The sequence below is a fragment of the Sabethes cyaneus genome, chromosome 3 (genome assembly GCF_943734655.1).
Source record: "Sabethes cyaneus chromosome 3, idSabCyanKW18_F2, whole genome shotgun sequence".
Lineage (NCBI taxonomy): Eukaryota > Metazoa > Arthropoda > Insecta > Diptera > Culicidae > Sabethes > Sabethes cyaneus.
In genome coordinates this window covers 22,273,709-22,297,281 of record NC_071355.1, presented here as the reverse complement: position 1 = coordinate 22,297,281, position 23,573 = coordinate 22,273,709, and the positions used below count along the sequence as shown (strand labels likewise).

The window sequence follows — 23,573 nt, the reverse complement described above, 5'->3', positions numbered from 1 at the left end:
GAAAAGATGGCGAATATACGACTAAAAGACGACGAATAGACAGCTATTTGTTGTCCTGACAGCAAACAGGATGACGATAAAATTGCAGAAGTAGACGAAAAATTAACAAAATGAATGGCGAAACGATAACAAAAGTCAACGAAAGGATGCCAATAAAAACGAAGAAAAGAAGACAAAAAGATGCCAAAACAGCAACAAAAATACCGACAAAAATGTCAAAATGCCACTGAAAAAATCATCGAAGTGCCAAAAACGAAGCTCGAAAAATCAGACTAAAAAAAACGACGAAAATACGTTGAAATGGTGGCAAAAGACCATTGAAAGACGACAGAAATATGGCAGAGAAATGCCAAAAAGTTACGAATAGAAGAGACGACAAAAAGAATGTGGAAAGGTATCGAAAAGACAGCAAAAAGATGACGAAATGACTATAAATGAATGCAGAAAAGTCGATGAAGAGACGCTAAAAAGATGGTAAAACAGGAACAAAAAGCAACATGAAAAAAAACAATTTAAAAAGCTTTAAAAAGGTGACAAAATACGCGAAAAAGATGACGAAAAGATAGCGAATATACGGCAGAAAGACGACGAAAAGACAGTAAAAAGACAGCTTGTTTTTGTCTTGACAACAAACAAGGTGTCGATAAAATTGACGAGAAATAGACGAAAAGACAACAAAATAAACTACGAAACGATGACAAAAGACCACGAAAAGATGACAATAAAAAAACAAAGAACAGACGATAAAAAGATGCCAAAACAGCAACAAAAAATCGACACCGAAAAAATCAACGAAAATGTCAAAACGAAGCTCGAAAAAATAACGGATGAACGGAAATAACCTGAAAATGATGATGAGTGAAGACGACGAAACGACAGCAAAACAGCGATAAAAAAAACAAAAAAAAAACGATAAAAAGACGTTTATAGAGCGTCAAAAAAGCAAGCAAAAAATGGCGAATATACGGCAGAAAGCATGATGACGAAAAGAAGTCAAAACAGCGACTAAAATGGCAAAAAGCCGCCAAAAAACCAACAAAAACGGGAAACAGCGACAAAAAATGATTTAAAAAGCGCCAAAATGCCGGTCAAATATGCAAAAAGGATGAAGAATATAGACAACAAAAGAAAACGATGAAATGACGGTAAAGAAAACAACATTTTGGGTGTTTTTTTTATAAGAATGCCAATAGGGTTGAAAGGCCACTGTGACAGCCTTAATGATCGTCTTTTGTGGCAGTTTTGATTGTCTTCAAAACAAACGCAGACAGCGAGAAAAAGTGCCAAAAAGGTAATGAAAAGGCGACAAAAAATTATGGAAAGATGATAACAAACGAAAAAAAAATCGTCTGAATGACGATGCCAAAATGAAGGTGCCAAAACAGCAACTAAAAAGACGACAACGCAACGTTAAGAAGGCGTTCGAAAAGTTGACGAAAAATGTAAAAACGGGGCCACCAAATGACGAACACACGACGGAAATGTGATCGTGAAGATGGCAAAACGATCATGAAACAGCGATAAAACAGACAGACAGAGGGAAGACAAAAGACGCCGAAAGTCGAACCACGTCGAAAAAAACAACAAAAAATAATGTAAAGACAACATAAGAATGGCAAAAAGATAGCAAATAGACGACAAACATATGGTGAAGAGGCGGCGAAAAGACAATGAAAAAATGGCGGAAAAGTTATCACAAATAGGCGAAAAGGCTGATGAAAATTAAAATCGAAAGACGACAAAAATACGACTTCACGATGAATTCCACTTTTAATTTAGGTTTTCACTTTCGTATCTCGTATCCTAATTTAGTTATTAGAATACCTTATATAACTGGCGACGGCACTTTAGTTAGTAAAACTTTCGGGTATCGACCGAAAGAACGTGGATGCGAACACTACCTGCCATTGCCACGATATCTTTTTGGTTTATATCGAAATTTTCCAATTCATCCAATTAATCATTCTTCGCATTAGACATTTCCTTTCCTTTTCAAAATCAAAGTTTTTCAAAGTTTTCTTTAATTTCAATCTTTGTATTCCACTAAAAACGCTCAAGAACCTTCAGTCGCCAGAGAAGTGACAAAAAATGTCAAAAAGGACGGAAAGACTAAAAATAGATGCAGAAAAGGCGACGAAGAGACGATTCAACGACAGCCAAACAGAGACAAGCCCTAGAATCTAAATTATGGAATGATACCTTCCGGTATGCCGTAGTCCTACGTCAAAAAAATATTTTCTGCGGTATAGCTTTTCGATGACCCAAAAAATGTTCTGCGGATTAAGGCACAACCATTTTTACTATGCTCCGATAGTTTCGTATACATCCTAATAACTAGTCTAGAAGTTCTCTCCTATTTTTCTTAATATATCTCCAAATGGTATCAAACCTGACAGGTCAATCGGGCAAACCTGTTGCACCCAGTGCATAGTTGCTCGCAAAGCAAGGTTACGTCTTTGCAGCATCGCTTCTGGCACGTGACCAACTGGGATAAACTACCTACTATGCACTGCCACACTTGTCGGCTTTCGGTGGAAAACCTGCACAGACAGAGTTGGCAGCTGGAGTGGAAATCCATTTCCACTCCGCGTGTAATCGTGTACTCAGTTCAGACGATGCAGACTGCAAACGACGATTTGCACATTTTACGCTGCCTGTTTTTCACTTATACCTACCTATAGGTACCTACTTCACTCTCGATGATATAGAAAATCGAACAAGTTGAACAAAAACTGGTTGATTTTATTGGCATTTGTGAAAGGTTGAATTACTAAAACGACCGGACAACTGTTTGGGAAAGTTACTCAAAATGAATCGGATGAGGTGTAAAAATTGAACTTTTGTTATGTTATAGAACCTGTTGCTAGGGAAACAACTTCATGATACTTGGTATATTCTACCACTCGAATTTGATTGCTTTGGTGATTTGATATCGATCAAATGCAATGTACCGTCACTTAATAGATATTTTTCCGAAAGGTAGAAACATTGTTTCAATTGAAATTGAAATCCGAGAAGTTTCACACCCTTGTTTGGAAGATCGACTTATCAGGAATTAAACCATGTATCCACGACCAGAGCCGATCTTATTTCTTTCAGCGTAAGCCACACACAGCCTTACCGCAAATTTCCTTCGATACCGGCTCCGAGGGATCCGCAGATTTCAATTGACACCGTCACACAAGCGTAACGGAAACGCATATGACCCGCCGATAAATTAACACCGACGGAATTCTTTCGTCACTTTAGCTAGCTCGCTAGCTATAGCGGTTAACGTTTAATTTACAGCAACGACCTCGTCGTCGTCGTTTCAAACAGTCGTCTCCATTCAATTCGATTTGGGCCACTCGTCGCCAATTTCCCAGCTGTCTCAGAAATCTCCAAACAGTATGTACCGTTTCATAATAAATTTCAGGTATCAATCAAAATATTTATAAAATTAATTTCCATTCAAAACTCAAATATGCCTAACAGTTGCATATCGAACGGTGCTCAGTTGGCCTCTGTGCCTCTAATTAGCTAATATTATAGGTTGATACAACTGCATCGGCAGATAACGGCAGATACAACGCGTACCTACAATCAGTGTCAGCGATGTGCATAGGTAGGTACGCATTGGCCCACGGGAGTAACCGCAAAAGTACCGCACTTTTGTTGCCCTATCATGTGGAACGACAGCATTCCGATTCCGACGGCGCAGCGGTGCGTCTACGAGTGAGTTGTAGGCCTACGTCCTGCATGACTGGCCAGCACTAGGATGCACAGCAGCTCGATTATGATCGCTTTCTACCGTCGAAACTTGTTTTGTGGCATTTCTTATGAAAACACAGTTTGATTTATCACTTCGAAACACGGTAGAACAATGGCCATCATCGATGGTGTAATGTTTGCGCCATAATCGAGAAATTATTGTCATAATAAACCAGCCTGTTAGTTTTATTATAACCGATATCAAGATTTTCAATAGATGAGAATTACCATTCGGCATTATGTAAAACCGACATTATCAAACCTACTAAATTTCACTTGATTTTTAAGTAGCAAATAGGTTCTATTCATCGTAAGCACAACGAATAATGGTTATTATGCTACTGATTATTAAAAGCTAAAATATTTTTTGTGTTCAAACAGGAAATTGAATTAAGCAAAAGTTGTTCTCAATTTAGACATACGTAGAAAACCAATATTTTAATCTAATAATTTTAATGATGTTTATGAATGTTTCTTACACAGCAAATTTTTGGTCGACGTGATAAGGTATATAATTAGATGTAACCAAACTTATACGCCCTACCATTAGTGAGCCGAAGTTTTTCGACAAAAAGTATGTAATTGAACCTATTGTAATCTCAATTACTTAGTTAGCCTTCGGTCGTTTCATATTCACTATCAACACACAAAAAAGTTCCTGTATGAATAATTGACCCGCTTCGGTACCGTCCCACCCGAAATTCCGGGCACTTATACTTTTTCCCTTGATATCAATTATTAACATTGGTTAACCCTTTGGTGTTCACTGCCGCCTTTTGGCGGCATTCGCTAGATATTCAATACTTTTTTACGACTATTCCTGCCTCCAAAAATCCCATATGTCAAATTTGGTTCCATTTGCTTGATTAGTTCTCGTTCTTGTTAGTTCTTGATTAGAATTAGAACAGGCGCAAGTTTTGCGAGAAGGTGAACCAATCTCGTAAGGACTACACACCAAAACTTGACATGTGTAGGGACGAGGGAGGAAATCTAATCATAAACGAGCGCGAGGTGGTCGACAGGTGGAAGCAGTTCTTCGATGAACACGTCAATGGCGAAGTTGCAAACCAACAAAGCCGTTGAAAACGACCGCCTACCTGAAGAGCTTTGCAAACATGAGAAACGCTGGCAACGGCTCTACCCTGGATGTGAGAGGAGTAGAAGCTACCTGGGGAACGGATGGAAGGAGTGGTTTGTCCCATCTACAAAAAGGGGAATCAGCTCGACTGCTGCAACTATCGCGGCATAACGATGTTAAACGCCGCCTACAAGGTACTCCCCGCCCAATTTCCACCATCAGATAGATCTTGCAGAAATGTTGGGAGTACTACGTGCCCGCGCATCACCTATTTAGAAGCTTACGATACAGCCAATCGAATCAGTTTTGCATTTGACAAACTGTTAAGCCTTGAGAACATTTAAGCCTTGAGAAAACGCTGCAGTAAGGCGACGAAAAGAAATTTAAAATACGAAGAAAGACCAACGAAGAGACGCCGTAAAGACCACGAAATTGCGCTGAATGCGGTGAAACATGCTTAAACGACAACGAAAGAAGAATTAAAAGATAAAAAAGTAATAGACGAAACTCGTGTTTTTAGTCTTTGACCTTGAAATGCGGCCAGGCATTAATATTAATATTTTTTTGAAACGGTGGCTCTACAATTGATGGAGGGACTGTAGGGGAAAGCAATGAAAGTTTTTTTGGAGTGGACGGGAAAGAGCGGGAAGGTGAGGGGGGGGGGTTATTGGTGGCTACGCCAGCGTCTCTGCGGTTCAAAGGTACACGGGCAGCGAGCCACATGCCCTGGTGCTCTGGGTTCAAATCCGGTTATAATCTTAGATTATAACTTGGTGCGACCCATGTACCTTCCAGCATTGGACAAAAGGTAGGAGTCATAACGACTACTTGTTAACGACAAGGTCGTCTGAGTCCATTTATGGCAGTCAGATGACTCCGAAAATCTCTCCTTCCCTTCCCTTCTTCAGTGTACCAACATGCTCCCATAGACTCGGGAAACCATCACAAAAATATAAAATTCAATTAATCTGCTAGCCGTAATAAGATCTTGCAACTCGAAGCACTAAACATTGCATTCTATAAGTTCTATTACTATTTCGGTCATTAATTACACTAAATACTGAGATTAGTGACTAATTAATATTCATCACCATATTTTCGCCGTCGGTTTTTCATAAATTTTTTCAGCTCCGTCGTCAAATCACTCGCGAAACTTAACTTGAGGCTAGGCTTGGCATACACTTTTCGCTTTGATTTTGCTCTTTTGGTTACTGCTCCTCAACCAAGTAAAATTTCAGAAAGTGATGTATGGGGCATTTGTAGAGCTAGTAATTATCTATACTAATGCTGAAGAAAGTGAAGTGTTATCTTTTGTATTTACGGCGCTGTAGGGCAGCAATGCGATTGGTAGCAAAAAGAGCGCTCTTTTTGCTACCAAGAGACTAGCAGCCTCATAGCGCCATAAATACAAAACGCACAGTAATGCGTTCTTCAGCAATATTGTAGATAATAACAAATTCTACAAACGCCCCATACATCACTTTTTCAAATTTTGCTTGGCTGAGATGCAGTAATCAAAAGAGCAAAATCGAAGCGAAAAGTGTATGCCAAACCTGCTTGAGGCACAAAAAATTTTATTTTCCACCCGAACAGTTATTTAGAGAGATATTATAATCATTTTGCCCAAATTGTTCACTTGAATTGATAGAAAAAACTTCACTTCGTTTCGATTGCAATTCCGAATCCGCGACCGTCGTTGATGCACGTTGCCAAGGGAACGGACGTTTATATGGAGTGATGCCAACGTAAACATTTGAGCATGAAATTGACCAATTATTACAATTATTTCATCGTCCAATCAAAAACCACTCATTTTTCAAAAAAGCATGTTTCGCAACATGGCCACACCGCGGCGCGCGAGTGTTGCTTCGAGTTTCAGTATAAAACCATACAAATGTAAAAACTCTGCAGCATAAAATCCTGCAAATGCAAGCTACTCCGCAACATGCATAACAGAGGGTAGGACGATGGTTTTTAAAGGATTTTCTTCTATGTGTCATGTCAGTTCGTCAGTGCAACTACTAGGAACTCAATTATCAACAAAACGATAGTGGCAACAAGTACTGAAATCAGTAAAAAAGCAACTGGACTCTGACGACCTTCACCTTCAGCGTAGCTACCAATAACACTCTCCCCTCACCTTCCAGCTCTTTCCCCTCCACTCCAAAAAAAATTTGCATTGCTTTCCCCTACCGTTCATCCATCAATTGTAAAACCACCGTTTCAAAAAATATTAAAAAAGTAATAGCCAACAGAATGACGAAAAATTGACAAAAAAGTGATGAAGAGACAACGAAAACACAGTGAAACGACCAAAAACGACGAAAGGACACCATAATAGCGACAAAAAAGTCGCCAAAAACGGTGCAAAGCAAGAACAAAAATACAATAGAGAGATGGCAAAAAGACAACAAAACGATCAAAATAAAAAAAGACGATGAAAACGGTAAGGTCCAATGAAAAAGCAGCTGAACCTTAGTGTTCGCAATCGATTCCAGCACTCACCGGCTACAAACGACGTTTCTATACAAAATGTAAACAAAGTTTAGCTTTCGCCCGTGTGAGAAGAAAAAATAATGAATCTTTTGGCAAACGCATTGTGCAAGGAGCTTATTTTATAAAAATAGGAGAAATAGTCTTTGAAGTGTGCTGAGCACCAAATTTTGTAATCTACTAGCTGACCCGACAAACTTCGTATTGCCACAAATTAAACTGTGTTGTACGATTTATCGTGAATCTCGGATGATCTTTGTCACAATCTCGAGTTTTGTAAGTTTCTGAGGAGTTCATTGGTGGTTTCATATACAAATTTTCCTCAGAACAACTCTCCCCTACGGACAAAAACGAGTTTAGAGCACATTAATTTTATTGGTTGACTTCCCGTTTGGTATCGTCAGGAACTCAACCAATAAAATTTATGTGCTCTAAACTAAATGGGATAAACCCAATTCGATTCTGTGGACTTCTTTACACAAGGTTATTAGGTTTTTAAGCTTTGTTTTCACGAAGCCTTGCTTGGTATAGTCCAAGAAGTGCAAAAAAATGCTAAAAATAAGGGACCACTATCACAGGGGTAGGGGTCTCAAACCATCATAAAAAAATTCCTGCCCCCAAAACCCCCCACATGCCAAATTTGGTTCCATTTGCTTGATTAGTTCTCTAGTTATGAGGAAATTTGTATTTCATTTCTCAAGTAACAATTTGGGTTTCATTACACTTTTTTGATAGCATCTAAGACCAAAGTTGGTCATGAAAACCGCCATAAGAGTAAAACAAAACTCACATTGTTGCTTGGGTTGTATGGGAGCCCCCCCTCCTATAAAGGAGAGGGGTCCTAATTCATCATAGAAAAAATACTTCCCTTCAAAAACCCCCACGTGCCAAATTTGGTTCCATTTATTTATTTATTTATTTATTTATTTATTGGAATCCGGATATATGGGTCTTGCCCTTCATCCACAGGACATTAAAAAAATCACAGACACAAAAAAACGTATAACATAAATTATATAAAATGTGCTTTCAACTTATCTTTAATTGTTTGTCTAGAGTCTAATATCGATGCTACATTCTGTACGTCGTTTGCAATAGACATCATGCGACGAACTGGTTCGTCCAAGCTGTAGTTCGTGTTTCTCGTAGGTAACTGGAACTGGCGAACTCTTCTCAAATTTCTATTACCTTCGTTAAACGTTACTTGACTTATTAAGATATGGCGAATAGAACCGGTCTGTTAGGAGGTCCTTCAGGAACAGTACATCGTTCATTTTGCGTCTGCAATTCAGCGAATTTAGATTTATTATTATGCACAGATCTATACGTATGTTGCTAAACCATCACGCCAACCCAGGTTACGAAGAGCGAACGTTTGATTGATTGGTTTTATAGTTATGACGAAATTTGTATTCCATTTGTATGGCAGCCCCCCCCCCCCCCCTCCTAAAAAGGGGAGGTGTCCTAATTCATCATAGAAAATATTCTTGCCTCCAAAAACCCTCATATGCCAAACTTGGTTCCATTTCATTGATTAGTTCTCGAGTTATGAGGAAATTTCTATTTCATTTATATGGGAGCTCTCCCAGGTCATAATTCCCCTCCTAAAGAGGGAAGGGGTCTCAATTCACCATAGAAAAAGTTCTTGTCTCCAAAAACACCCACAAATCAGAAATCTAAATAAGTAAATAGGGTTGCGTTTCTCTTGCATTTAAGCCGACTGCAGATATGCAACTGCCTTTGAGAAAAGAGGGTGGTTCCACCGAAGAGGAATATATGGTAAATAAACCTTTGTTTCATTTCCATTATAGCCATTTTCGTTGACCAAACCGATGCATAATTAGTTACGTGACAGAAGAGGGAGCTGACTGAGAAAGAACCGACATATAGGGGGACGAGGAACGTGTGTATGAATGTATGTTCCGCCATAACTCCGGAACTTCTGGACTGTTCTTTATTAAAACGACGTCAAACAAATGTATTTGTTGAAATGTAGCGGGAATGGGCAAAGGGTTGACAAAAGAGGAAGATGGTCTCTTACAAGGGAACACTAACCCCCCCCCCCCTCTATCGCCTTTCTCCTTCACTTTAAAAATGTCATTACTTTCTTCTATCGTCCATTCGTCAATTGTAAAAAAACTACCGTTCCAAATTATCCTTCTAAAGTACAATTCTTTTGGCGTTGCGTCCACAAATTGCTAGAGAGTGGGGAAAATGAATGTTTCGATGAAAAATGTTTCGAATAAAATTGAATTTTTCATAATAATGCAATAAACGTGTATTTTTTTGAAAAAAAATCTTGAATTTTTACTTATCTCCTAATAGGATGCCTCCCTATTAGCCATGCGTTTGTCATACGCACGGATGTCATAAAGACGATTGCCATAATGTACGTTTGCTATACTTTTATATTCACCCAAAGAGATTGTAAAAACTACAAACAGTGACGTGGAAGCGAAGGCGACCCGCCGTCGTGTTCTATTTGTTGAAAAATGGCAGAATATTTTTTTATTATTCGTCAATTCATAAATTTTAGTGACAAAAATTTCAGTTAAATTTCGATGCAACTTTGCAATAACACACAGCATAATTTCTAAAAATAACCAACCAATTAAAACCCATCACCTCAATGCCCAAGTGTCCGGAATTCGATACAGCAAGGTATTATTAGCCAAGGCAGGTAGTTGTTTAGCGAAATTGTTTGTGTATCGTACCTTCCATAGCAACCATATATTGATTATTCTCGAGTGGTGCTGAAGTTCACGGTAAGTTGGGTAGAATCAATGCGCGCTAGTTATAGTTGGCATTTTCAAACGCTGAAACGAACACGATTGTACCTCAAAAGTAAGTGCCAAAAGATGAGCCTTATTGTCTGTAATTATCGATTCACTGCAGGCTGTTACCCCGCCAATAAATTGTTTCAAAACAGAATCTTTGTTTCTCATCTTAGCTTTTTACTGTCTCTTTGGAAGTTTTTGGAAGCATTAAGAAAACAATTAAAAGAGAGATGACTAGGACATGAAAAGAAGCAGATCGTTGAAGTTAAATAAATAAATAAAAGTCAACGTCTCGCTGCTGCAGAGACAAATCCGCATTCAAACACAAGTTCCTGTTATTCGAGCATAACCGAGCGAAATTAGGTCGCCGATTCCGAGCGCTGCCAATGGGCGCTAAGCACGCATCTCTCGGAGGGCACATTCATCGCTGTCTCCCCAAAGCTGGAACGAGGCGTTCCGTCGGTTCTCTCTAGGGGATACTGGGTCATTGCTCCGTAATTCTGCCAACAAAATAAATCATTCTATCGAATCACTGATGTCTTTTACTTTAAACCGTGGTCGTTTGTGGTGAAGCAAAGACACGGAAGATTCAGCAGCGATACTCTCCTATATACATAAATATCATCAGCAATTAATTTATTCATCAGCGCCTTCCATTTCATCGGGATTCCCAATGTGTGCCGTGCCTCATTCTTGTGGCAAAATAACACAAAAAAAAAGTTGTTCCAAAAGCTGTGCATATCTATAACTGAATTCAGAAATCGCGAACCTCACAAAAACAAGCATCGTACAAGCAGAATGAATAGGTACATGTTTCAGGCGAAATCTGCGCAGCAGAAGGACCGACATTGTTTTCGGTTAATGCTTCAACTGCGTGGAACACGCGTGGTTTTAGCCTTCAGTGAAAGTGTTTCCTTGATAAAAAAAAACAAAACATGAAACATTAGGCAATGCCATTTCGCTGCCCATTTAAATTTTTATGTTTGTGCTGTATAGTATAGCTACTACTATACTGCTTCAAAAGTTTCCGGATGAAGGTTTATGAAAAAATTGGGGAATCAATACGTATCAGTTTGCCCCACCATCGAATGTTATACCCTTGGGGGCTGTTACACATAGGAATGTGATACGAGAAGCCTCTCAGATAGCTAGACCGAACAAAAACCTTCCAGCTTCCACAATGTAGGCCAATTGATTATTCGCAAAATACCCTCGAATATCATTACTTTGAATGCAAATATTTTGAATCGGTGCGATTTTCCGAAAAATAAATATAAACACCACCATCAGGCCTTGTTCTGGCTTGTTTCACCAGGGGGAATTGTTTGCATTTTCAATCGCCCGCCGTTGCCGTTGATCGAACGAGACGGACTCGTATAAATCGTTTATCGTATCCACCTCTGGCTACACCTCCGTTGGCCGGAGTGCATTTTTCGGTGTGCCAGCGAAAGACAATAAACCAGCGATTGGCTCTTCGATCTGACACTAGCCACCACTACCACCGGTGCCGGCACCGCGGTACCGGCGGACCGGCGGCAGTCGTCAGCTTGTTAGTCCATCTGTCAGATTGTTGCGCTGAGGTGGAATGAATTTTCCCCCAGCGTTAATAAACATTCAATGGCCAGCTGTTTACAATTCTCGTTATTAAGTTTCGTTTTAGGGCATCAATCGCCGGAACATTTCTGAGCAAGAAGCAGATAAAGTACATGGTCCAGAATGTGCATCAGACCGTTTTAATTAGAAAAGGCTAAGTGGGTTTTGCGCCGGACGGCACTGCTGGATGTTAGACCTGACGTGAAATTAAAAATAGATTCACTGCGCTGTTTCTCGAAACAGCAATCTTCTTGGGTCCTCGTACAATTGAGCAGCACTTAGACTTGGTATATCGCCAGAATGGTTTCAATCCACCTTCAAAATACCAGAGCAAACGTACGCTTATAAATGATTCACGGCAACATCGGATAATAATTGTAAATTCATTAAATAGTGACACTTTCCTAAATAATTAAAACGTAATTGGGCGAGGAAATAACGCCGTTACAGCAAAAGAAGAGAGTATGAGAAGCTTAGCATTAAACGCTTATAAAAACTTACGCAACCGTAAGACAAACAGCCGCCATTGTTGTATGTAGATATTCTGCTACCTACACACTCGCGATGGCACATACTCATTCAGATTTTACATTACTTTTTCTTTTCTTCTTTATCGTCGCCATTGATTCTTCTCATGGACGGGAGTGCGAGCCCTCGCGAGTAATCGGTAACAGCAGCTCGGACTGCAATGACGAACGAGTGAGACGACGATGGATAAAAGCGAGAGTCCGAAAGGAATGCTTATGCCAGCATGTTCGTTAGATTAAATACGCGCGTGTTAGAAAATTAAACCAGACGAGTGTGGGTTTCGCAACACTGGTCCGTTCCGAAGTGCTTGCCTCATTATAGCCTAGTACTTTTAAATTAATCGCAGTTCCGAGATTTGCCATCGAAAAAAATTTCGGCTTCACAATAAAAAACCCGATTTAATCCACCTAGTGGTGAAAGGAACCTTTGTTATACGGTCTTACTTGCTATTTGAGATAGAAACCGACACGTCTGCGGAGTATAATCCATCTATTGGTTAACGTTGCGTAGTGCGTTGGTTTACATAAAATTTTTGAAAATTGAATACGTTTACAAAATTTGAACAAAATATGACCACTTATAAATTTTGATAGATCCTTTTTCATGAAATTGCTGAATAAGGATAAGTAAGTTGTTAATAATTTGAGTAAGTGCAAGTAAAAGTAGGTTGTAAGAGCAAATATTATTCTTTAACATATACATTGCGTAGTAAAGGTCTAGTTTATAGATTTTTGAACTATACATAATTTCCTGTAATGCCTATTTGATTCACACCAATAAAGTTTTCTAGAATAAATTTCATCAATTTTTATTAACCTTCGGTTACTCACGCTGCTGTATTTTGTATAACACGTGTAGGTTTTTGAACGCCATATTGTTATAAAGTTACAAATCGTTGTGTAACTAACGTATATTCTTCAATAAACTTGTTATGAGCAAAATGTCATAATTATTCAATGCATTATACTTTAAATTGTTGGGAAAATAGATCAGCATAAACCGAGAGCACAGAAACGAAGCAAGCAGCATGTGAGGTGTATCGCTATTGGCCCCAACTGGAATTTTTTCACGTTACTTCATATGGCAAAATGCCGTCTGTATGAAGCAAAACTATCAGCAAATGTAAAATGTTTAAAATGTATCCGTCAGTTAATAGTCGAGTAATTCGGGGTTAAAATCAGGGTATTTTTATAATCAAAGTTCTACAGTTCCTAAACAAGCAAACATAGAGGTATACTATTTTCAGCAAAGTTGTGTATTTTTACTATTTGTATAACTTTGTAATACATGAAAAAGTCATACAACAATTACAAAAAGAGCTAAACTAGAAAAACTGATTTTACAAATTCAGAAACAATAAATAAGATTTCTCTGTCTTCGCTGAAGAGATAGAAGGTTACAGTCTTCAGCAAAATTTCTTGTAATAATATGCTCTAAAACTTTGCAGAACACATCAATGTGTTATATTGAAACTGAAGAAAAATAATTTTTTTATTTCACTTTTAGGGGGATTAATCAAAATTTAAATTCTACCAAATGACAGAGCATTCAATTTCAAGATACTCTTTCAAAGGTTTGATAAACTTAAAACCAAGTTTTCCTAGTCAAAACTCTAGTGCGCACGTTTTCTTTGGTTTTGGTTAATTGCGCGCGAGTAACTGTGTTGCAAAAGTTGGCGCAAGCGTTCGAGGATTAATATCTTTTTACCGGTAAAACCAATTATTATGAAATTTTGCATATATATTCGTAGTGTCAAAATCTCTCGTTTGATATTAAAATAATTGAAATCAGGTAAATTATCTTGGTTAAAATCATTATAAATTATTGTTAATTTTGGTGTGGTGTATACGATTGCTCATAACTTTCAAATTAAACGACCAATCAAAAAACCATTCAATAGTGATCTATCCGGCTATATTACCTGCCAAATAAAGCTAATAGCGCATTAATCGGTTTGGCCATCTCTGAGAAACAGGCGATCATTTGAACCTTATTAAAAGTGGTTTTTTAAGGCTAACTTTTAAACTGCTTGTCCGTTTCCAATAAAATTTGGTAAAAAGTTTAGTAATAGCAAGAGCTTTCGTTTGGTAGTAAGATCGTTAAAATTGGTTGCGTAGTTCCGGAGAAACGCGTGTCACGTAGTTTTCACATTATTACTTATAACTTTTAAACGAAACGTCGGACCGCAAAGCAATTCAATAGTGATATACTAGGCAATAATACCTTTCAAACAAAAGTAACAGCGGTCAAATCGGTTCAGCCACCTTCGAGAAACAGGCGATAGAAAATGAGCTGCACATACACACATACACACATACACACACACACACAGACATTGCTCAGTTCGTCGAGCTCTATCGATTGGTATATGTGATTCGGCCCTCCGGGCCTCGGATCAATTTCGTGTTTTTCGACCAATTTCTAAACCTTTGTTATATAGTATAACAAAGGTAAAACAACGAGATTTTTAAATCCTAAGCAACTCGTTTATCAGTTGGGCCTCTAAGATAGTATAAATCACATGTCATATATATTGAATGCATACAAATTGAATTGTAAAATGTGCTTTTGTTTAGTGATTCTGAATGCAACTAGAATGCCAAAGTTCTACAAATAGACGAACAAAAATAACCTTCTAAACATGAATGTGTCTAAAACTGGATTTTTTCGAGTCATAAGATAAGTTGCACGGTTTTATGGTGTTTTACATGTGTATATAAATCAACAACATTATTCGATTCAAGCTTGAACTGGTTGGGCCCCAATCATGAAATATTACTTGTCCTAAGATTTATAGAACACTTATCTGAACAGCTTGAATGCCCACAAATTTAAGTAAAATTTTCTATTCAAGTCGAGCTCATTGTACTGCTTATAAATATTGAATTGTTAAAGCCCCGTGATTTACGAAATTATCTAATCAATTCAAAAAGTTGAAGCGCATTTTTTTGCAACCTAAAATAGAACTATTGCGGTCCAAGCTCGAAAAAAAACTTAGGTACTTAAAATAAGTAATTCATCCAAAGTCAGTCAGCAGGGACCTCAAGCCCATAGAAAGCTCGTATAAAATAAGAGAAGATGCAGCGGACCCAAATCTTCTGGGAGGAAAAGCCGGAGTATGTGGAGCGCCTGCATTGTTCTCACACTCAAAAAAATCGACACGTCACATCCACGTGAAAAATCATGTAAACTTCTGTACAGTAACTTACATGAATTTCATGTACTAGTTAATGGGAAAGTTGATAAAATTTACCGGGACCGCATGTAAACTGGTTAGTATGACTGCGAGTTACCAACAATTCAAGCACAAAAGTTTTTAAACCTCTTAAAATCCGATTGGAGCACATACACCGGTTTGATAACAAGACATTGTCGTTGTAAGAATCACCTGCAACGCATGGGTAAACTTTATGAAGCTAACCGTCGCTCTGGCTTGCCATTTCCTCACTCATTGTGCAAAATGTGTCCCATATCATGGGCAGCCAAAAAGTGTATTAACATTTTGTTGCTCAGATCACTCCGTCAATGAGTAGAAGGTAGAACATTAATGTGCAGGTTGCTGAGGAATCGCAGTCAGTAAAAAAGAGAAAAGTTAAAACAAACCGGAGCACAATAATTCGCGACTGAGTAAAGTGTGAATTTTGACGTGGGACTACGTCTTTGTTTACTATCTGGGACTGGGTAGCACTTTGTGAAAACGAAAATAGAAGTGTAACGTTGGAATGAAAGATTTCAAATGCTAATAACTACTAAACTACTGAACGAAACTGAACAATTTATATGTCGTTGGAAAGATAAAATGGCCAACAATTTTATGGAGTGGGCGAGAAAGCAATTTTATGGACGGCGTAAGAGGGGGGCTCATACATAAATTTCCTCAGAACTCGAGAACTAATCAAGTAAATGGAACCAAATTTGGCGTATGGGGGTTATAGAAGGTAGGATTTTTTTCGATGGTGTACTGAGACCCCTTCACCTTCTAAACGGGGGGGGGGGCTCCCATACAAATGAAATACAAATTTCTTCATAAATCTAGAACTAATCTAGCAAATGGAACCAAATTTGGCATGTTTGGCATTTCAGAAGGCAAGAATTTTTTCAATGGTCAATTGAGACCCCTCCTCCCTTTAGGAGGGGGGGGGGGGGGCTCCCATAAAATAATATACAAATTTCCTGATAATTCGAGAACTAATCAACTAATTTTTTCTATGGTGTACTGAGACTAGAGGTGTGCGCCGGTCAGATTATCGGCGGCGGCGGCGCAGGAATCATTTTTATCAACGGCGTCACGCCGTTCGTTATTATCGGCGGCGGTGTGCGAGTATTTTACACCGTTAAATTATCACGAATTGCGATAATAAGTTCAAGCAAAATCTTTTTAAAAATCAAACTAAAGTTGAAAAGTAAAACAAATCCTAATAATGCTTATTTTGTGAATGATTTCTAATGACCCTTAAATCTTTGAATTATTTTTTATTTGTATGTTTGCGAATATGCGATATGGTAGACCCATCCCATCTTTCGATTTTATACCAAACATATGAACATCCGATTGCTATAGATCGAATTTAAATTTCAGTTTTCTGCCAATGTGTTTTTTTAAATTAAGGGATATTACATGCATTGCATATAATAGATGGCGCCTGAAACTTGGCGTGTGAAATCGGCAATGTTGCAAATCGAGCAAGAAGCAAAGTATGCCCAGTCTCATGCGAGCGAGTATAAGCAGCATCCAGCGCATACGCAACTGATGCAAGCGTACGATAAGCAACCACCGATGCTGCGTGCATACATCCTGCTACCTACTTACTAGCGAGCGCACAGCCTCGAAGTGTCTTTCTGCACAGCCCGCTTACAAAGCCAACCACTTGTGAGAAGCCAACAGCGCGTGCGGGCTAGCGGCATACTAGGATATATGGATACTTATTCTGCATTTTTTTCTGTTTTGTTCACCTTACGCCCTCACTTACACACGCGGATAAGACTGCGAGCCCTCGCGAGTGTCAGCTGCTTGGATTGCAATGACGAGCGGCGACTGTGGCTCATAGATAAATACATACTCGCAAAAACTTGTCGCAGTGCATGAAAAAATAAAAGCGAGAGTCCGTAGTAGATACTCATGCCGGCGTGTTCGTTAGGACTAAAACGCGCGTGTGAGAAAATTAGACCACACAAGTGCGGGCTTGCAACACTGGAATTCAGTATAAGGGGTAAGACCGGCACCTAATTTTGGCACCAGTACATAAAGCTTGAAAATAGAGTTTTTGCAAGAGCGGCGTTTTATCCCAGTGAGGTTGTTCCACGCCGCAGTGGAATGCTTATGTGTTCGGTCGTTTTTTGGTTACTTCCCGTGGTCGGATCATTACAAAATTAGTATCAAAATAAACGAAAAAGACTGCAGAATCAAAATCTGAAATAAACAATTTGACTTTTTCAAACATTTTGATCGCTTATGTCTCCTTAAAAAGAAATGAACACCGGGAGGCAAGACAGAAATGTGACAGAAAACGTCATGCTAAAGTTCGTTTACGTTAGGTCATTTCAATTCGCTCTCAGTTGGACGCAAGATAACACTCAGGGTACTTAGGATAGTTTAATTGAATCTAAATTACAGGTACATTCTAAGAATGAATTCACAAAACGGGTTCACTATGTGCTGTCAACATTTTGACCCGCATTTTTGTCAATGTTGGGCTATATCGTCGGCGTGGGTGAATTGCTTCGTCGGCGTGGGAAAAAGGACCTAGGCGGCGCGCCGGTTCTAAATCATTGGCGGTGGCGGCACGTTCAAAAGTGTCGGTGGCAGCGGCGCGGCGCGACTGTGCACACCTCTAACTGAGACCTCTTTCCCTTCAAAGAGGGGGGGGGGGGCTCCCATACAAATGAAACATAAATTTTCTCATAACTCGAGAACTAATTGAGCAAAAGGATCCAAATTTGGCATGTGGGGGTTTTTGGAGGCAGGATTTTTTTCTATGGTGAATTAGGACCTTTGCTTTCTTTTAGAAGGGGGGATCCCATACAAATGAAATACAAATTTCCTCATAACTCGAGAACTAATAAAACAAATGGAACCAAATTTGGCATGTGGGGGTTTTTGGAGGCATGAATTTATTTTATGATGGTTTGAGACCCCTCACCCCTGTGGTAGGAGGATAAGGACTCTCATACAAATAAAACAGAAATTTTTGCGTATGTGCCATATTTTCTGCTATGTAATAAGCGGTAAGCTGTGAAAGTAAACTAGTAAAATCTTCTCGGAGCAAAAGACAGTGAATCGACGCCGTTAACTTACGTGCCTGTTGCCATTCATGTCAAAAGAGAAGGACATTCAAATGACACGTCATATTTACGATGAACGTGCTTTGGCTTTAATGTTATTTGTAACCAATGGCCTTTTAAAGTCACAAGCGAGTAAAAGTAAGATTATTGAAACATGTCAAGCTACACATAATCATATTTAATGCAATAATCTGTGGGCTGGTCATTCATTACTATTTCAACCTTTATGATGCACACAAGTGATTTTTAAAAGAAATCTATGTCTTAATGGTTGTAGGCGTTGTACTTATGAACCCTCGTCCACGTATTGTCAAAGCCACCATTGCATTCAACGAAGAATTGAATCTAAATATTTCGCTCTTCTCTTTTAAACATTCACTTGAACAACGGCACTCAGAAATTCTTATAAACATACATTTGCCAGAAATGCAGTGCATTAGTCTTTGATCTAATGACCTGATATAGTCATACGTCACCCATTCGTACAACCTTTAAGGCTGTTAAGGCTAGTTTTTTCGTGGAAAAAGTCATGTTCTACACGAAATCTCTTTAAAAATACGTTCGGTCTCGGAAGCGATGGTGCATTGTCATAAAAGTTTCTGAATTAAAATCATGAGGTAGTCGATGGTCGGAAAATCTACAACCATACCCCTGCGAGGCTGTCCTTGCTTAACGATTAGCGATACCATAGCAAAGGCGAATGTCCGCGAGTTCTTCCGGAGAATGCAATCGTTTTTAGGAACGTCAGAAACGAGAGACCCGAGAAGTCTGTTTCGTTATTGTTTGCCAAACGTGTTAGGACGGTACCAGGGCTTTAAATTGATAAATAAAGATGTTTTATAGCTCTGTAATGATTTAGATTTGATCAGATAGTTGTCTGTGCCTGACAGGTAAAGCGATCACACTAAAAATGGTTAGGAAAATTTGACTTTAAAACTTTCCGCTGCTTTTCACTATTTATCAATTGAAAAACAATGTTATACTAATACCATACCATACGATTACTATATCTTAGGTATATGAATCGATTGGTAAACAAAAGCTTTCAAAATCTTTCATTATTTCGTGAAGCTCGCATGAATTTAAAAACGTTGACTGCCAGCTTGAAATGACATTTAGCCATTGATTGTGAATTTGTAAGTTTTTGTTCAACTCGAGATGTCGACCAGAGAGCAATACTGCTAACGGGCAATCTTATTTTGCAATGCTTTCAATCTGAAATATATAACACCAAACGGTTCCATAATACTCAACTGTTACTAATCACTATCTATGGCCACTCCGTGACTGTTTGAATGTTTCGTTTCATTGTTAGCTCGTCAACGTGTTTCAGATACGCCAAAAAGCGGGGCGCTTATTTCTGTGCCTAAACCGACATCGTAGCAGCATTTTTGCTCGTTTCTTTCTTCCCCTAAACGCGAGACTATTTTTCCCTCGTGTCGTGACAACCCCATGTGTTTGAACCGCTTCCTGCTAGAAATTCGAGAGCGGATGTATAGCGAAAAGAATGCCACTCTGATGAAGGACGAATGGTGGCTGGCAGCTGCTATTCCGACGGTTTTTATATAGAAATCTGTTGGAAAAAGTAGATACGTACGTCTTATGCTGGAGGGACTGGCAGGTTTCTTTAAACTTTAAATATTGTTAAGAACCTTTCCGGCGCGAGTCGTTACATCCACGCTTTACCGAACACATGGTTCAGTTTCCACTTCCCCCCGTGTCGTCTGTCGTTGGTTTTTAACCAACCAACTTGTCTATCTATCGAAGCGAACGTTCGGAGAAAGAGCCGTTCTAGACTAAAAAGAGAATAATGCTCACTCACCAGTCACCAGTTAATATCCTTCGGGGAGGCTCGTCGCGTGCTGTGTTATGTACTGCAGTCAGTGGTGTCCTTCACTCTTCAACTATTTTTCTTTCTTTTACAGCTTGTTGACACCCGCCCTCAGGGGTCCATCAGGAATTTATGCTATCGAAATATGTAACGTATCTAATAAATGGTAGACAGTTGCCCGTAAAAAAGCACTAGAGGTTCACTTTTAATTTGACACGCACTTAAAACGAATTTTTACTTTAAAAACTTCAATTTAGTCATGTAAAAGTGGGTTTTATCATCAGATTACACTGCTTTGTCAGCGATAACATGATGATAAACACGCCTGCTACGAAGACGATGCATTCCTAAACTTCACGTTAGTCATTTTACAATCGCTTGATAAGAAGGTGTTAGTCATTCTTCATTCTTTATTTAATCAATAATTCTTCAGTAGTGGTTTCTCACTGGTCGTAATGTCTTCATTGTATATTATAGCTTTTTTTCTTCACTTTTACACTTCTCTACACTATTACGACAATCGTAAATAAATCATTTTTCCCGTCGCCCGAGTACTAAAGCTAACAAGCACCGATAAACACCGCCACGGTTGCTAGGTTCGCATGCGATGACGGCGACGTGTCTACGCGATTCACTCACTCATCACACAAAAAAAAACAAACTGCATTATTTTCGCACCCGAACCCCTACAAGCTAACATTCATTCCAATTCATCTAATTTCAATTAATCAACCGTTGCAATCCGCAGGCCTGAGAGGCAGCTCAATTGGTTGGAGCAGCTGCTGCAGCAGCTACCTACAGCAACTAGTAGTTGTTATTTTTTGGAGGCTTGTTTTTGCACATCTTTTAATCGAAGCTGCCAAAACATGCGAAAATGGGCATAACCACGGTTACAACCAATCCAACTCGCAACCGAACTGTTCCACCTCCCACTTGATCCACAAAAAAAAGCTAGAGCACTTTTAAATGTATACCTATCTATGCAGTGGTCAGTTCAATTGCCGTAGACACACTCAACTGGAATTCCAAAACAGCCTTCACTGAACGGCGCAATCAACGTAAAACATCCACCACGCGAAACGATATCTAATTGACTGAATTTGGACTGCTCTCCCATTCAGCTGCACAGCTGTTGCACTCTCCGCCGTTTGGTGCTGTCGTAGTGTCGTGTTTTGTTACACCTTTCTCTCTTCAACACACGCGCACCGCGGCCGCAGCCGCAGCACATGCTGCTCATCGCATCAGCTGTCGCTCGGAGAAATTTGCTTCCGAGCGCGATAGCTGGTGCTGTCTGTCCTATAGTTGTGTGTCTCGCCGCACAAAGAAAGGATAACACTAGGGTGATTCAAAATGCTTCTATTGGTGCGAGTTTGCGACTGTTTTCTTTCTGCGGTGTCTTGCTCTAATTGGCCTTGCAACTTTTACTGTAGTGTACTTTATAATTATACTGTTTTTGCGGTAGTTGAGGCGCATTGTTATGCTTAACATAACTTTGTTTGGGAACCAATTATCGCGACACTGATTGAATTTGACACATTCAATCCGTCATCGGGGGTATGAACGCCCAGGTCGATAGGAAAGAAATGTATGACCGAAAGAAATGTATGTAGATCGGTGATAGGACCCCATAGCCTACCGACACGAACGAAAACCGGCATCGATGTATAAACACCGCAGCTTTGCGAGGCTTGGTCCAAAAAGCCACCTGGAGATCACCTGACCAACGTACAATGAACCAGATGAGCCACGTTCTCATAGATGGCTGGTTCTTCTCTAACATTATGAACATACGTTCCGTACAAGGTGCGGCCTCCCAGTTGGCCTCGAGGTAAGACGCTGGTCTAATAAGCCAGTCGTCGTATGTTCGAGTCTCGGCTAGGAGAGGCTGTTAGAGTCAATAGGATCGTAGCACTGACCCCGCACTGTCTTGTATTCTAATAACTGGTTGCGAAGTCTGTCGTATAAAAACAGGTCAAATTTCGATAACGGAATTAGCACCCATCCAGGCTTTGCTTTGCTTACAAGGTGCGGATATTGACTTTGACCATCACTTAGTAGCAGTATACAGTCATCCCAGTATTATGGGCCAGTTAAGCATGATGATGCTACAAAATTATTGGTAGAAACACAGATTTAAATAATTTACAGTTTATTTATAACTTAAATGGTTATGAATATATCATAATTTGATGTTCTGTAGGCAAACTTATTCCAAAATCACACACTTTTTTGCAGAACAACAAAATGTAAGCATGTTCCATTCCCAGTATTATGGGCCACTTTTAAACCTGGTCAGAATTATGGGTCAATGCTCCCAGTATTATGGGTCAGTAAAACAAAACTGGTTTTATTTAGAGAAAAGCGAGCGCGCGTGTGTGTGTATGTGTGGGTGTGTGGGTGGTTGGTTGGTTGTGGGTGTAGTTCTCTCGATTTAGTGATCTTGCTGTATCTTGTACTGTGCTCAGCAACTGTCTGAGTGAGTTGAGATTAGAATCAATTTTAGCTTCTTCTTCAGGAAGCTCATCAAACTGATTCAATCTATGATGGATGGTACTCATTGCTGTGTTCGGATTTCGAGTAGATTGTCAAGTTCATTCGAATCATGAAGAGGGCTTCATCAAGGTGATGGTCTCCAGAATAGCACATGGCAAACCAAGTATACAGAAGGCGACTAATGCTATCCGGATACGATAGGCAGGACAAGTTGCAAGAATGCCGAATAACTACCCTGCAAAGTATTTGCCTCACATCCGGTAGGAATAAGACCCCCTGGTCGTCTTGCAAGATGGTTGCAGCGAGCAAGATGGTTAGACTAGGTGGAGCGAGTCTGAGAAATTGGAGAGCGTTGACCCACAACCGAGTGCATTGGAGAAACTTTGTTCATCAGGCTTTGTCTTGGAACGGCAAGCCAACTAAATAAAGTAAGTAAGTTCAAGAAGAAGAAAAGTATTTGGTCCTGGCTTATTAGTTTTGGGTGGTTTCCAAAAATAACGCGGAACTGTACTGTACGGTAGATTGTGATCCCTTGCAACTTCCCGAATTTTCTCGGTTTGTCTTGCTAGATCAAGAGCGTAATGCAATATATCAGAATCATAGAGCTTCGATTTCTGTATATTGATTTTCCTTGCACGTTTTTTCGTTTTACTGTGGAAAAAAATTAAAATTATAATCAAAAACAGCGAATACTGTTGATGTATATGCTTGACCCATAATACTGGGAAAAGTCAATTTTGCTCCCAGT

At 39.4% G+C, this 23,573-nt stretch overlaps 1 protein-coding gene across 5 annotated transcripts in view; it reads right to left on the bottom strand.

The window, feature by feature from the left end:
• Nucleotides 1–21,398, bottom strand: part of LOC128741568 (tumor necrosis factor alpha-induced protein 8-like protein) — a 46,485-nt gene extending 25,087 nt beyond the window's left edge. The window contains exons 1-2 of one of the 5 annotated variants that reach the window (XM_053837489.1): nt 21,307–21,398; nt 20,324–20,467 (exon numbers count right to left, since the gene is read on the bottom strand). The gene's annotated coding sequence lies outside the window, so the exon portion shown is untranslated. Of the gene's footprint in view, nt 1–20,323; nt 20,920–21,306 lie in introns of those variants that run through there. The other 4 variants (XM_053837488.1, XM_053837486.1, XM_053837487.1 and 1 more) reach the window with 4 other exon arrangements.
• Nucleotides 21,399–23,573: the final 2,175 nt, after the last annotated feature.